Here is a 16452-nt window from a genome sequence, read left to right as displayed (position 1 = left end):
TAACACTGAGAATGCTGGTCATTGTGTTTGCGGCACGGCTAAATGGGAAAGATTCAGAAAGATCTGGCAGTTCAAATCTGGGCATCTGTGAGACATTATGGGCCATCAGCAACAGCAGGATGAGAAGTGTAGAACACATCGGGGGCAGCACCAATCATGCAAAACTGGTGAAGCTCCAACACAGGATTGCATGCATGCTAAATGGTGAAAGCAACATTGTAAAGACAAAGCTAAGTGATCTTAAAAACATCATATCTCTGCAGTCCTGCTGTATCCAGTCAAGAATGGTGGGGAACAATTAAACAACCAACTGGCGTAGTATGCTCCACGAACACCCCATTCTCAACGATAGCAGAGCCCAGAAAGAGGCCAAGAGTCAAGACTGAAAGGTTTCTTCCCATCGTCTGCCAGGATGATCCATTTCAATATGCTCTTGAGGTCCGCAGCATCACAGATGCCACTCTTCAGCCAATTTGATTAAAGAGGCAGCTCAGAGCACCGGATACTGCACAAAAGATTATGGGAGCAATAAGGTACTTGCTTTAGTGCTGAAGATGTACTTCAGAGCCTTTTCCAAGCCCAGTTTATGGCAAGCAACCAATAAAGTGTGTGTGTGTGTGTGTGTGTGTGTGTGTGTGTGTGTGTGTGTGTGGACCCCAACCAGGAGACAGGGCAGGAATGGCAGAAGAGCCAGGGGGTACGATGAAGGGCAAGGAAACACCTGTGTGCAGTCACAACAAAAGCAACAAGGTTCGCCCAAGTAGCACCAAACATGCTCCTGGTATGTTTTAATACCAGGAGGCAACATGTATAAAGTTAATACGGCACATCTGCGGTAACAGATCACTGAGGTCCCAAACTGAGGACCCCCGTACCTGTACACATTTTACACATGTTCATATTCTTAATTTTTCTTTTTGCCTCGTATATCCACTCTGTAAATATCTCTATTACTGCGTGATGTTCCTTGCAATGTAATTATAAATGCAAAACCAATCAAAATACTTCCTTACAAAAAAGACGTACTTCAGATCTAGCCACATCTCTGGCTAAATTGTAGCTGCATTAAACAAAGAGACATCAACCAAATGTTTTGTGCACAAAATGCAGTATGTGTACTGCAATCTCCATCATGTGCAAATGGTTAGAAGGAGTCATCAATGCTATTATAATGCACTTATAAACAACCAGCTCACCCACGATCAGCTTGGTTTTTAATTTATTCTTTCATGGGATGTGGACAACGCTGCTGCATTTGTTGCCCATCCTTAATTTTGCCTTTGAACATTTCAGAGGGCAGTTAAGAGTGATTGTTATGGATCTGGACTCAGGTTCGTCAGACTAGGTAAGGATGGCATTTCCTCTGGTTTTAGATTTCCACCCCTTTTTTAAAAAAAACAGCAATCAATGATTAGAGACTAGCTTTCAATTCCAGATGTTTTTATTAATTGAATTTAAACTCCACCAGATGTTGCGGTGGGATTGGAAATCATGGCCCCACAACATTAGCCGGAGCCTCGGGTTTACAAGCCTCATGCTATCACCATTACAACACCACCACCCCCCCCTAGGATTGCACCAGGACCAGTTAACTTCAGACCTCATACAGCTTGCTCCAAAAATGGACGAGAGAGATCAATGCCAAAAAGATCAGATGAGGGTGACCTCCCTCGACAATGTGTGGCACTTAGAAGCCGCAGCAGCAAAAAAATGAAGTAATTGAGAAGTAAGTGACTCCCTAATGGCCGGAGTTATACCGAGAAAAAAGGAGGATGGTTGTCGGGAGGCTAATCTTTCCATCCCCAGGACATTGCTCCAGGAGTTCTTCAGGGCAATGACGTTCCATCCATACAAGTGGGAATGTTAGCTGATGATTGCTCAATGTTCAGTTCCAATCCCAATCTCTCAGTTAGTGATGCAGTTGATGGACAGGTTTCTGTGTTCCATGTTTAAGACTTCGGCGACATGCAGGCGGCGACATGCAGGCTTGGGTTGATAGGTAGCAAGTAACATTTTGTGTCACAGAAGTGCCTGGAAATGGTAGAGGCATATAGAATGGTTATAGCACACAAGGCTGCCATTTGGCTTGCATTCTTTCAGTGTCTGTGTGGGTCTCACCCCCACAACCCAAAGATGTGCAAGGTAGGTGGATTGATTGGCCACGCTGAATTGCCTCTTAATTGGAAAAAAATAGAAAAAACATCCTGCGGGTTACCACTGAACTGGGCAGCCATATAAATATACTGTGGCTACACCTCCCGACTCCCAAAACCCATCCACCAACTATAAGGCACCACCCAAGATTGTGTTGGATTACTTTCCACTTGCTGAGTGCGACAGCACAACACTCCAGAAGCTTGCCCCATCCAAGTCAAAGCAGTCCACTGGCGGCATGGTGGCACAGTGGTTAGCACTGCTGCCTCACAGCTCCAGGGTCCCAGGTTCAATTCTGGCCTCGGGTCACTGTGTGTGGAGTTTGCACTTTCTCCCAGTGTCTGCATGGGTTTCCTCCTACAGTCCAAAGTTGCGCAGGTTAGGTGGATTGGCCATGCTAAATTGCTCCTTAGTGTCCAAAATGTTAGGTGGGGTTCCTGGGTTTAAGGGTTACGGGGATAAGGTGGCGCATGAGCTGAAGTAGGGTGCTCTTTCCAAGGACTGGTACAGACTCGATAGGCCAAATGGCCTCCATCTGCACTGTAAATTGTATGACCTATGATCTAAGTTTCCTCAACAGCACCTTTCAAATACGCAACCTCTGCCAGTTGTAGGACAAGGACAGCAGATGCATGGAAACATCACCATTCGCATGCGGCTTCCAAGACACATCATCCCGACTTGGAACTATATCACTGTTCCTTCGTGGTTGTTGGATCGAAATCCTGGATCACCCTAATTAACAGTCCTGTGGGAACACTTTCACCAGATGAACTGCAGAGGTTTAAGGTGGCGGCTCATCACCATCTGAAAGGATAATTTAGGGTTGGTCAATAAATGCTGTCCTCGCCAATCATGCCCACATCCACAAATGAATAAGTAATAAAAATTGGTCTCGGCACCCCAGGGTTAGCGAATATTGTTTCTGTGCTTGAATATTATCAAGTACATTTCTAGATGTCCACTTTCTTGATGATGGCAAAATTAGTTTCTGCTGCAGTTCCACCAGCTGTCAAAAAGCAAATAAACAAGACGTCAGTGAGACCACCTTGTTTTGGGCTCCATCACTATCGCTTTTACGTGATGGCACGCAGTCCCACCAGTGGCCACTGCTCCAGGTGGCGCTGCTGGAACAAGGACAGCTAAAGGCCATTTGATTTGATTGGGCTGGCAGCTCTGGGAGATGGGTCTTCCTCTCAGATAGGAGTGGAAGTCCACCTCAAGGTAATTAAAGGCGAATGGTTGGAGGAGAAGTCGGCCGTGTGCTGGCAAGCTCACCCCTGACATTTATAATGTAAAATTCGGGCAAATGTTTCTTGTAAAATGTAGTGGAACGTTACTAACGTACATGGAACGATATCTTCGCGTCAAATCTCAGATGAGGGTCAGGGGGGGTGGGGGGGGGGGGGGTAAAGTTCCAAATACAACCATGTCAATAGGCAGCAAGATGGTCTCAATGACTAAACGCACAAGTGAATGTTTTTTTTTAAATGACTATATTGATTCACTTTTAAAAATATTAACAGGTATTGCTTAATGCATTTCAGTTGTGAAGGTATAAAACATTTAATAACCAATTGTTAGTTAGCTGTGCTCCTAAAATGGTGTAAAATATATAGAGATATCTGGATGTTCACAGTCTCAAAAAAATAAGATCACCAGAGTGTGGTTGCCGCATGATTCTTAGCTACTGGTGCAAGATCGCACATGTACAGGCCTTGTTATGTTTGTTTGTAAAATGTGCGGAGTTCGCAATTTATAAATACTGCAACTTTAGACGATTTTGATCTTGCACAGAAAAATACAAGATCAAAAATTAATCATGCTACTGTAGGAAGGCTCGAGTACAATAACTGTCAAACTGTGTAGAAACAGGAGTGAGCCACTTAGCCCCTCACTGATCCTTGCCTGCCACTGATTGAGATTACAGCTGATCTGCATCCTAGCTCCATATACCCATCTTTAACCTGTGTCCCTCAATGCTTCTGATTGAGAAAAATGATTCAATCAGTGATTTAAAATTAACTACTGGTCTTGCATCAATTGCGGGTTCAATTCCAGCCTTGGGTGACTGTGTGAAGTTTGCACATTCTCCCCAGTGTTTGCACCCGCCGGGTGCACTGGTTTCCTCCCACAGTCCAAAAGATGTGCAGGTTAAGTGGATTGGCCATGATAAATTACCCCTTAGTGTTCAAAGGTTGGGTAGGGTTACGGGGATAGGACCTGCATAGAGCGCTCTTTCGGAGGGTTAGTGTAGACTCGATGGGTCCAAATGGCTTCTTTCTGCACTGTAAGGATTCGATGATCTGTCAGGAGAAAACAAAGTTAATATTTCAGGTCCTTAATTTTTTGCACTCATATCTGCTTCGGAGACTTGGGCAACCGAGAGCAGAGAGAAGAATTCGTAGAATCTCTACAATGCAAAAAGAAGCCATTCGGCCCATCGAGTCTGCACCGACCTTCCGAAAGAGCACCCTACCTATGCTCACCCCGCACCCTATCCCCATAACCCTGCGCATGGGAACCAGGGTTAGCAAGTTGGATCCAAAACTGGCTTGGTAGGAGACAGCGGGTGTTGGTAGATGGCATAAACGATACAAGAACAAAGAACGGAGAAAAGTACAGCACAGGAACAGGCCCTTCGACCCTCCAAGCCTGCGCCGACCATGCTGCCCGTCTAAACTAAAATCTTCTACACTTCCGGAGTCCGTAAATGAGCTGTCAACCTGGTGAAGCTCCAACACAGGACTACCTGTGCACCAAACAGCATGAGCAGCAAGTAATAGACAGAGCTAAGCGACTGCACAACAAATGAATCAGATCTAAGCTCTGCAATCCCGCCACATCCAGCCGTGATTGGTGGTGGACAATTAAACAACTCACTGGAGCAGGAGGCTCCACAAATATCCCCATCCTCAATGATGGAGGAGCCCAGCTCATACGTGCAAAAGACAAGGCTGAAGCATTCGCAACAATCTTCAGCCAAAAGTGCCTTGTAGATGATCCATCTCGTCTCTTCTGGAGGTCTCCAGCATCACAGATGCCAGTCTTCAGCTAATTCTATTCACTCCACATGATATCAAGAAAAGGCTGAAGGCACTGGATACTGCAAAGGCTATGGCCCTGACAATATTCCAGCAATAGTCCTGAAAGTTGGTGCTCCAATCGTTGCCGCACCCAAGCTGTTTCAGTACAGCAACAGCACTGGCATCTATCCAACAATGTGGAAAATTGCTCAGGTGCGTTGTGTAGAAAGAAGCAACTCCAACCCGGCTAATTACCGTCCCATCAGTCTACTCTCCATCATCAACAAATGATGGAAGGGGTCATGAACGGTGCTTTCAACACCACTTACTCAGCAATAACTTGCTCATTTTCACTCAGTTTGGTATCGGCAAGGTTTACTCAGCTCCTGTCCTCATTACAGCCTTGGTTCAAACATGGACAAAAGAGCTGAATGCCAGGAGGAGTGAGAGTGGCTGCCCTTGACATCAGCATTTGACAGAGTATGGCACCAAGGAGCCCTAGCGAAACTGGAGTCAATGGGAATCAGGAGGTAAACTCTCCACTTCATATCGGGCACAAAGGAAGATGGTTGTGGTTTGAGGTCAATCATCTCAGCTCCAGGACATAACTGCAATATTTCTTCAGGGTAGTGTCCTCTGCCCAACCATCACCTTTCTTCCATCATAAGGTCAGAAGTGGGGATATTTGCAAATGACTACACAATGCTCAGCACCATTCGTAACTACTAAGATTCTGAAGCAGTTCATGTCCAAATGCAGCAAGACCTGGACAATATCCAGGCTTGGGCTAATAAGAGATAAGTAACATTCGCACCACACAGGTGCCAAGCCATGACCGTCGCCAACCAGATGGAATCCTGGAACTCCCTTCCTGACAGCACAATGGGTGTACCTGCACCTGAGGGACTGCAGTGGTTCAAGAAGGCAGCTCATCTTCTGAAGCTCAACTAGGAATGGTCAATAAATGTTGGTCAAGCCAGCGACGCCCACGTCCCGCAAATTAATCTTTTTAAATTGAAGGATACACCGTTTGCATTTTAACAACCATTGTGTAATTTAGGATCTCTTTAGGATCTCAAACTGAAACGATAGCTGCAACAGAAAAACGGAAATGATGCACAATTGGAATACGGACCTCCATAAATCAGCTTTTGGTTATGAATGGTTTGCTTAGAATGTCCCACGATAATTAAGACCGGCTAAACAAAAATCTGCAATTAGCAAGTTGGATCTTTGAGTCATTCTTCAGTCTTAAAAAGGAGAGAACAATTTCAAGCTTAAGAAACAGTTTACCTCAGGAACCTCTGGGTTGTTGGTGTACTGGCAGTATCAAGCTTCCAGACACTGTTCTTCTGTACAAAAGAATGGCACGTGGGAAGGAAAAAAGTGAAAGGAATTTCATGGAAATGGTGGTTAAGCAGCAATTATTCAGGGTCCGCGATGCCCAATGTTAGTGTGAACAACACACTAAGTTACTTAAGTGACAGAAAGACTCCAAAGCATCTATCACTCAGGCTAGCTGGAAGGAAATTGAAGCAACTGTTGGTCACTTTGCCGCAGAGAAACAGCAGGAACTGATCAGTGCGGTCTTCTTCATTTATGGATTTTGTTTCAAATCACCAAGGAGCATTCAAAAGAAACAGGCCACCAAGGACTTGGGAGAGGTAGAAAGGAGTTCACACAGATGCAACAATTGAAGGAATCATTTTGTTAGATCTGTGCCAATTTGTTCCAGCTGAAGGTCAGACACTTACCAGTCTGAGTTGGGGGTTTTCCCACAGAAAATGAACGACTCTGAGCTCAGGAGCAGAATTGGAATAGGTGGAGGATTGGGGCAGGAGCGAACGTGATCGGAGGCGCAATTCCTGAACACAGGGAGGATTCAGGGCTTACCTGAAGGTCAGAGATCAGGGAATATAGCTGAACCAAGTTGAGATCCACATGGGTAAAAGTGGTTTTACCTTTGAACGGTAGTGTGGCAAGTTTACGTGCAGATTGTGTTTTTTTTATTTTGACTCTTACTTGAGAGTTTCCCTTTTTTCTGGTTTAAAAGCAAAGACAAATGAAATGGTATTTTGGTCACTTAGCTTCAGAATTTTTGCCTGACTGATATTTTACCAAGCCTGATGCACATGCTACAAATGCACTCTTGATACAGATAATGTAAAGAACTATTATAATCCTATTATTTACCAACTGCAGTGACAACAGGGAACTCTATTTCCTTCTCACAAGAAAATGGGAGAGTTCTCATTTGTCATTAAAATTTGCATCCATTAATGGGTCGCTTCCATTAAGGGTCGCTTCCAGGAACACAACGTTTTGAAGTATAATCTCACAAATAATACATTTCTTAGCAACAAAGACAATACGAAGGACAATGAATGATAAGACATTCACAAGAACGATCACTTAATGCTTCCCAAGGAATTAATGAATTATTGAATTAAAAATAGTCTTCATGGATGACTGTTAAAGCAAAATTGATAAGACGGATTTAGCAACCCAGCCTTGGCAACCTTCAAAGAAGGTGGGAAGTGGGTGATTGTCTACAGCAAAGAAAGGCTACAAGGCTGCTACTTCGCTCTTGAAAAGACACAGAGTTAACACCAGGGGATCGGAGTAAAACTTCTGGAAAAGGTTGCAAAAATTTTTTTTTTTTTTTTAAAAAGAACATTGAAATTACTATAAAGTAGCACAGGAAATAAACAGACATGAAAAATAAAACTTGTGCAACAAGGAATATTAGCAAGGATGGAGCACATGGAGTAAAGTGAAAATAGCATGGTTATACAAATTACGTGCTATATGAGAGACAGTCGTGCAAATAATTCCCAGCCTCAATTGCCAATGCTTGTGCATTTAAAAGTAAAGTTTGAACATTACTCAGTGGCACAGCATGCAACAGGTATTGGACCACAAACAATACACAAGAAATTAATTGAGCAATGATTGCTTTATTATGGGAAAGGAAGTCTGGAAGATACTGGTGCTTAAAAGATGAAAGGGTTCACAAAACAAGTGGCATGCACCACTTTATCAATTTGTTATAGCTTGCATCAATGTATCTATATGCACCAGGCAGAGCACCTGATAACAAAAAATAAATGACAATTACTTAAAATGTACTGCACAGGAGCAGGCTATTCAGCCAAGCTGGCCAATGCTACTCTTTATGCTCTACTAGAGATACCTCACATCCCTTTTTATCTAACCCAAGGTTCCTTTCTCCCTTGGGTTTGTCTAGCTTCCTCTCAATTACATCGATGATTATTATTTCAATTACACCTTGCAGTCGTGAACACCACACTCCATTTCTCCTGAATTCCTCGAGGATTTATTGATGAGTATCTTAGGTTTATGGCTCCGACCTTTGCCCCACCCACTAGAATTGACCTAAATGGACAATTGTGCTTAATATTCTTGGTAGCCCTTCGGTGTTCACAGAGCAAGTTGAACCCAATGATGAATGGCACATCTGAAGAGAACAATCCAGCACCAATCCTACTGGAAACCAACATTCCCAAATCGCAGTCGATCAGAATGGAGCTCGAATATTTCCAACAAAAGATCAAGCACGAATGGACAACGGTGTGGGCCACTGACACATGGCAGGTGTGCAGAATACGGTGTGCCCCTCCTGACCTGTATGCTGCTTAGTCCATAGCTTCAATGTTGAAGTTACATGCTCCCAGATCGATTAGGTCAGTAATTTTGTCCGTACTGGAGTTTGTCATTGAGTATATGGCAGGATCAGTGGAGACCAGAGTTACGGAGGCCACTGGAACAGCAGCACTTTTCAAAGAAGTAGTTCAATACAGCTGTTGTTTAGACATTTTGTCTAAACTCTGGCTATTGTTACCTCAACTCAGTAGCTACAGCCAAGCATGACTGGAATTTTCAGCAGTGCCTTGTATATGAAATGAAAATATTGAGAAACAAACAAGCAGTTGATTGACACTAATTTCAGTGATATGTCAGGACCTAAAGAACAACAAAGAAATGTACAGCACAGGAACAGGACCTTCGGCCCTCCAAGTCCGTGCCGACCATGCTGCCCTACTAAACTACAATCTTCTACACTGCCTGGGTCCGTATCCCTCTATTCCCTTCCTATTCATGTATTTGTCAAGATGCCCCTTAAACGTCACTATCGTCCCTGCTTCCACCACCTGCTCCGGTAGAGAGTTCCAGGCACCTACTACCCTCTGTAAAAAAAAAAAAAAAAAAAAAAAAAAAACTTGCCTCATACATCTACTCTAAACCTTGCCCCTCTCACCTTAAACCTATGCCACCTAGTAATTGACCTCTCTACCCTGGGGAAAAGCCTCTGACTATCCACTCTGTCTATGCCCCTCATAATTTTGTAGACCTCTATCAGGTCTCCCCTCAACCTCCTTTGTTTCAGTGAGAACAAACCGAGTTTATTCAACCGCTCCTCTTAGCTAATGCCCTCCATACCAGGCAACATTCTGGTAAATCTCTTCTGCACCGTCTCTAAAGCCTCCACATCCTTCCGGTAGTGTGGCGACCAGAATTTAACACTATACTCCAAGTGTGGCCTAACTAAGGTTCTATACAGCTGCAGCATGACTTGCCAATTCTCATACTCAATGCCCCGGCCAATGAAGGCAAGCATGCCGTATGCCTTCTTGACTACCTTCTCCACCTGTGTTGCCCCTTTCAGTGACCTGTGGACCTGTACTCCTAGATCTCTCTGACTTCCAATACTCTTGAGGGTTCTACCATTCACTGTATATTCCCTACCTGCATTAGACATTCCAAAATGCATTACCTCACATTTGTCCGGATTAAACTCCATCTGCCATCTCTCCGCCCAAGTCTCCAAACAATCTAAATCCTGCTGTATCCTCTGACAGTCCTCATCGCTATCCGCAATTCCACTAACCTTTGTGTCGTCTGCAAACTTACTAATCAGACCAGTTACATTTTCCTCCAAATCATTTCTATATACTACAAACAGCAAAGGTCCCAGCACTGATCCCTGTGGAACACCACTGGTCACAGCCCTCCAATTAGAAAAGCATCCTTCCATTGCTACTCTCTGCCTTCTATGACCTAGCCAGTTCTGTATCCACCTTGCCAGCTCACCCCTGATCCTGTGTGACTTAACCTTTTGTACTAGTCTACCATGAGGGACCTTGTCAAAGGCCTTACTGAAGTCCATATAGACAACATCCACTGCCCTACCTGCATCAATCATCTTTGTGACCTCAAAAAACTCTAGCAAGTTAGTGAGACACGACCTCCCCTTCACAAAACCACGCTGCCTCTCACTAATACGTCCATTTGCTTCCAAATGGGAGTAGATCCTGTCTCGAAGAATTCTCTCCAGTAATTTCCCTACCACTGAAGTAAGGCTCACCGGCCTGTAGTTCCCGGATTTATCCTTGCTACCCTTCTTAAACAGAAGAACAACATTGGCTATTCTCCAGTCCTCCGGGACATCCCCTGAAGACAGCGAGGATCCCAAGATTTCTGTCAAGGCCTCAGCAATTTCCTCTCCAGCCTCCTTCAGTATTCTGGGGTAGATCCCATCAGGCCCTGGGGACTTATAGAACAAAGAACATAGAACAATACAGCGCAGTACAGGCCCTTCGGCCCACGATGTTGCACCGAAACAAAAGCCATCTAACCTACACTATGCCATTATCATCCATATGTTTATCCAATAAACTTTTAAATGCCCTCAATGTTGGCGAGTTCACTACTGTAGCAGGTAGGGCATTCCACGGCCTCACTACTCTGTACTACACTACTCTCTACCTTAATATTTTTTAAGACGCCCAACACCTCGTCTTTTTGGATCTCAATGTGACCCAGGCTATCTACACACCCTTCTCCAGACTCAACATCTACCAATTCCTTCTCTTTGGTGAAGACTGATGCAAAGCATTCATTTAGTACCTCGCCCATTTCCTCTGGCTCCACACATAGATTCCCTTGCCTATCCTTCAGTGGGCCAACCCTTTCCCTGGCTACCCTCTTGCTTTTTACGCAAGCATAAAAAGCCTTGGGATTTTCCTTAACCCTATTTGCCAACGACTTTTCGTGACCCCTTCTAGCCCTCCTGACTCCTTGCTTAAGTTCCTTCCTACTTTCCTTATATTCCACGCAGGCTTTGTCTGTTCCCAGCCTTTTAGCGCTGACAAATGCCTCCTTTTTCTTTTTGACGAGACCTACAATATCTCTCGTTATCTAAGGTTCCCGAAAATTGCTGTATTTATCCTTCTTCCTCGCAGGAACATGCCGGTCCTGAATTCCTTTCAACTGACACTTGAAAAGCCTCCCATATGTCAGATGTTGATTTGCCCTCAAACATCCACCCCAATCTATGTTCTTCAGTTCCTGCCTAATATTTTGTTATAATTAGCCTTCCCCCAATTTAGCACATTCATCACTCTTATCCTTGTCCACCAGCACTTTAAAACTTACTGAATTGTGGTCACTGTTCCCGAAATGCTCCCCTACTGAAACTTCTACCACCTGGCCGGGCTCATTCCCCAATACCAGGTCCAGTACCGCCCCATCCCTAGTTGGACTGTCTACATATTGTTTTAAGAAGCCCTCCTGGATGCTCCTTACTACTTACAAACTCCGCCCCGTCTAAGCCCCTGGCACTAAGTGAGTCCCAGTCAATATTGGGGAAGTTGAAGTCTCCCATCACTACAACCCTGTTGTTTTTATTCTTTTCCAAAATCGGTCTACCTATCTGCTCCTCTATCCCCCGCTGGCTGTTGGGAGGCCTGTAGTAAACCCCCAACATTGTGACTGCACCCTTCTTATTCCTGATCTCTACCCATATAGCCTCACTGCCCTCTGAGGTGTCCTCCCGTAGTACAGCTGTGATATCCCTCGTCCCCAGAGAATGACTCTGGGTCTCTGGATTATTAGTTCAGCAACAATACCACTGCGTCACTGGGGTAGCACAGTGGCGGTGGTTGGCACTGCTGCCTCACGGCTCCAAGGACCCGGATTCAATCCCAGCCCCGGGTGGAGTTTGCACATTCTCCCCATGTCTGCGTGGGTCTCACCCCCAGAACCCAAAGATGTGCAGGGTAGGTAGATTGGCCACACTAAATTGCCCCTTAATAATTTTTTTTTAAATAAAGGAAAAAAATATCACTGCGCCACTACCTGCCCTACATACTACTCCCCCAGCTAGGCCATTCCTAGAATTATGTCGAATTTTATAGCAGAGGCTGGTCATTTGGCCCAATCGCCCGGTGCTGGTGTCCATGCTCCACACGAGCCTCCTCACACTTCATTTCATCTTATCCCAGCGACATTTCATTCTATTTCTTTCTCCCTTGTGTTTTTCAGTGTCTCCTTGAACACATCTTCATCACGGAGTCTCACTCTATGCAGATGACCTGCTCCTCTACATTTCGGATCCACAAAGCAGCATGGACGGAATCATCGCGCTCCTGAAAGAGTTTGGCGCCATCTCGGGCTACAAACTCAACATGAGCAAGAGAGAGATCTTCACGGTACACCCACAAGTAGGTGGGGCAGCACTAACAGGACTGCCGTTTAAACAAGCCCGACTCAAATTCCGCTAACTGGGGATCCAAATAGCCCATGACCTGAAAGGGATTCACAAATGGAACCTCACCAGTCTGACAGAGGAAGTAAAAAAGGACCTGCAAAGATGGAACACACTCCCACTCTCCCTTGTGGGGAGAGCACAGACGATCAAAATGAACGTGCTGCCCAGGTACCTCTTCCTATTCAGAGCCATCCCGATCTACATCCCCAAGGCCTTTTTCCAAGCAGTAGACAAACTAATCATGGCGTTCGTATTTGGGGGGGGAGGAGAGGAGAATGTTAGGATCACAAAAAAAGGTCTTACAAAAAACAAAATCAAGTGGAGGGCTAGCCTTCCCAAGTTCTACCACTGGGCGGCAGCGGGTGAGGGGATGAATCAAGGAGCCAGAAGCCGAGTGGGTGCGTGCAGAGGGAGGCCTCCTGTAAGGAGACCTCCCTCCGGGCCCTCGCCACAGCAGCACTCCTATCCCCACCCAAAAAACACTCCAGCAGCCCGGTGGTGATAGCCACCCTCCAGTCCTGGAACCAGCTACGGCAGCAATTTGGCATAACCAAGATGTCAGACAAAGCTCCCATCTGTAACAACCATAGGTTCCCACCAGCACTGACTGACGCCACCTTCAAAAAGGTGGAGACAGGACGAGGGGACACCGACAGTCAGGGACATATACACCGACGGCAGGGTCGCGACACTGGACGAACTGACGGAGAAATTCCAGCTGGCCAGGGGGAATGAGCTCAGGTACCTGTAGCTCAGAAACTTCCTATGAAAGGAGACAAGGACTTATCCACAACAGACATTACTGGAAGAGTTACTGGACGCGAGCATATTAGAGAGGAAACTGTAGCGACATGTACGACCGACTGGTAGAAGGGGCCGACAACCGTACTGGACGCAACAAGAAGGAAATGGGTGGAGGACCTGGGGATCAAGATAGGGTGGGGACTCAGGAGCGAGGCACTGCATTGGGTCAACTCCACCTCAACTAAAAGAGGTACAGAGAGCCCACTTAACAAGAGCCCGTCTGAGTAGGTTCTTGCCGGAGGTGGAGGACAGATGTGAACGGTGCCAAGGAGGCCCAGCCAACCACACCCACATGTTCTGGTCCTGCCCCAGACTTGTGGAGTACTGGACTGCTTTCTTTGAGGCAATGTCCAAAGTGGTGGGGGAGCCATGCCCGAAAGTGGCGGTCTTCAGGGTTTCAGACCAGCCAGATCTATTTCTGGTCGCCCGACGTAGAATCCTGTTCGGCTGGCGGTCAGCAGCACCACCTAAAGCTGCAGACCGGCTCTCCGACCTCTTGGAATCCCTCCAAATGGAGAAAATGAAACTCGCCATCCGAGGATCAGACGACGGCTTCCACAGAACTTGAGAGCCATTCACCAGATTGTTCCGGGACTGGTTTGTGGCCAACAAACAAGGAGAAGAATAGCCAGGAACCAGCGGAAAGCAACCAAAGCATTGGGGGGGGGGGCGAGACAACTCATTCTAAGAGGAAGGAAAGGCGAACCACCGGGGGGGGGGGGGGGGGGGATGTGAAGAGGCAGGGAAACGTTACCCAACCTGACATCCACAGGACCAGAGAAAAAGGAGAATACAGGCGGAGGACTGGAGGGCCGGCTGAAGCGGTTGTGTGCACGAGAAGACAACAGCGTGAAATTCAACCGGGAGAAGAGAGGGGCAACACCGGCACCAGACCCACCCCCGGAAGTGCCTCGCCGGCACAAACAGATGCCTACTTACATATATTTAGATATATCATATCCTGTGTAAATAACGGCAAAATCCAATTAAAAAACATTTTTTGTAAAAATACATCTTCATTATCCAACCACACCATGTTACAGAACTAGGATTACATTCAGGGCATAGAAAGAGGCCATTCAGCCCAAAGGGCCCATTTATGATCCCATTCAAACCTCCTCCCATTTTGTAGCCTGTGGCACAACTTTTAGTGATTGATGTATTTGTACTCCCTTTGTTCCTCTACTCCACCAAAACTTGCTCATTCCAAGTAATGTAACCTCCTTATTCTCCCACCAAAATATACTTCCTCGCATTTATCAATGTTGAACTTCATTTGCCAATTATTTTTCCATTCTACAAGTTTATTAATATCCTCCTGGAATTTGTTGCAGTCCTCAGTAATAATGATAATTTTTATTGTCACAAGTAGGCAAACAGTAACACTGCAATGAAGTTACTGTGAAAAGCCCCTAGTCGCCACATTCCGGCATCTGATCGGGTACATGGAGGGAGAATTCAGAATGTCCAAATTACCTAACGTCTTTCAGGACTTGTGGGAGGAAGCCGGAGCACCCGGAGGAAACCCACGCAGACGGGGAAGAACGTGGAGACTCCGCACAAACAGTGACCCAAGCCGAGAATCGAACCTGGGGCCCTGACGCGGTGAATCAACAGTGCTAACCACTGTGCTACGGGGCCACCCCCTCACAATTTCTAAATTTGCGGATGGTACCAAATTGGGACGACCTTCCCACCCCCTCATCCCAATTTGGTGTCATTGGTGAAATTGTTTAATAATAATCTTTATTGTCAGAAGTAGGCTTACATTAACACTGCAATGAAGTTAGTGAAAAGCCCCTAGTTGCCACATTATGATCCTAAAGTCCAAATTGTTAATGTGAATCGTGATCAGAATGGTCTCATCTTCTGCCACTCTGAATAATTATCCCTTACCCCCTCTTTCCTGAGGTTATAAAACAGGAAAGGAGAGGTCACTCTGTTGGGAGTTTTCTATGGGCCTCTGAAAAGTTCCAGAGATGTCGAGGAAAGGATTGCAAAGATGATTCTGGATAGGAGCGAAAGTAATAGGGTTATGGGGGACTTTAACTTTCCAAATACTGACTGGAAACGCTATAGTGAGAGTAATTTAGACGGGTTAGTTTTTGTCAAAGAATGCAGGAGGGTTTCCTGACACAGTATGTAGATACGCCAACAAGAGGCGAGGCCACATTGGATTCGGTACTGGGTAATGAACCAGGCCAGGTGTTAGATTTGGAGGTAGGTGAGCACTTTGGTGATAGTGACCACAATTCGATTATGTTTACTTTAGCGATGGAAAGGGATAGGTATATACCGCAGGGCAAGAGTTATAGCAGGGGGAAAAGCAATTATTATGCGATTAGGCAAGACTTGGGATGCATAGGATGGGGAAGGAAACTGCAGGGGATGGGCACAATTGAAATGTGGAGCTTGTTCAAGGAACAGCTGCTGCGTGTCCTTGATAAGTATGTACCTGTCAGGCAGAGAGAAAGTGGTCGAGCGAGGGAACCGTGGTTATACTAAAGTAGTTGAATCACTTGTCAAGAGGAAAGAGGCAGCTTATGTAAAGATGAGACGTGAAGGTTCAGTTAGGGCGCTCGAGAGTTACAAGTTAGCCAGGAAGGACCTAAAGAGAGCTAAGAAGAGCCAGGAGGGGACATGAGAAGTCCTTGGCAGGTAGGATCAAGGAAAACCCTAAAGCTTTCTATAGGTATGTCAGGAATAAAAGAATGACTAGGGCAAGAGTAGGGCCAGTCAACGACAGTAGTGGGAAGTTGTGCGTGGAGTCTGAGGAGATAGGAGAGGCTCTAAATGAATATTTTTTGTCTGTCTTTTTCCTGTGTGAAAACTATGTTGTCGAGGAGAATACTGAGATTCAGGCTACTAGACTAGACGGGTTTCAGGTTCATAAGGAAG

At 45.6% G+C, this 16452-nt stretch overlaps 1 protein-coding gene across 3 annotated transcripts in view; it reads right to left on the bottom strand.

Moving 5' to 3' along the window:
* Positions 1–16452, bottom strand: part of ctbp1 (C-terminal binding protein 1) — a 405205-nt gene that overhangs the window by 159508 nt on the left and 229245 nt on the right. The window lies entirely within an intron of this gene.

The sequence above is a fragment of the Scyliorhinus torazame genome, chromosome 3 (assembly GCF_047496885.1).
Source record: "Scyliorhinus torazame isolate Kashiwa2021f chromosome 3, sScyTor2.1, whole genome shotgun sequence".
Lineage (NCBI taxonomy): Eukaryota > Metazoa > Chordata > Chondrichthyes > Carcharhiniformes > Scyliorhinidae > Scyliorhinus > Scyliorhinus torazame.
The sequence above is the reverse complement of the archived record's forward strand: the minus strand, read 5'-3'. Positions and strand labels throughout refer to the sequence as shown.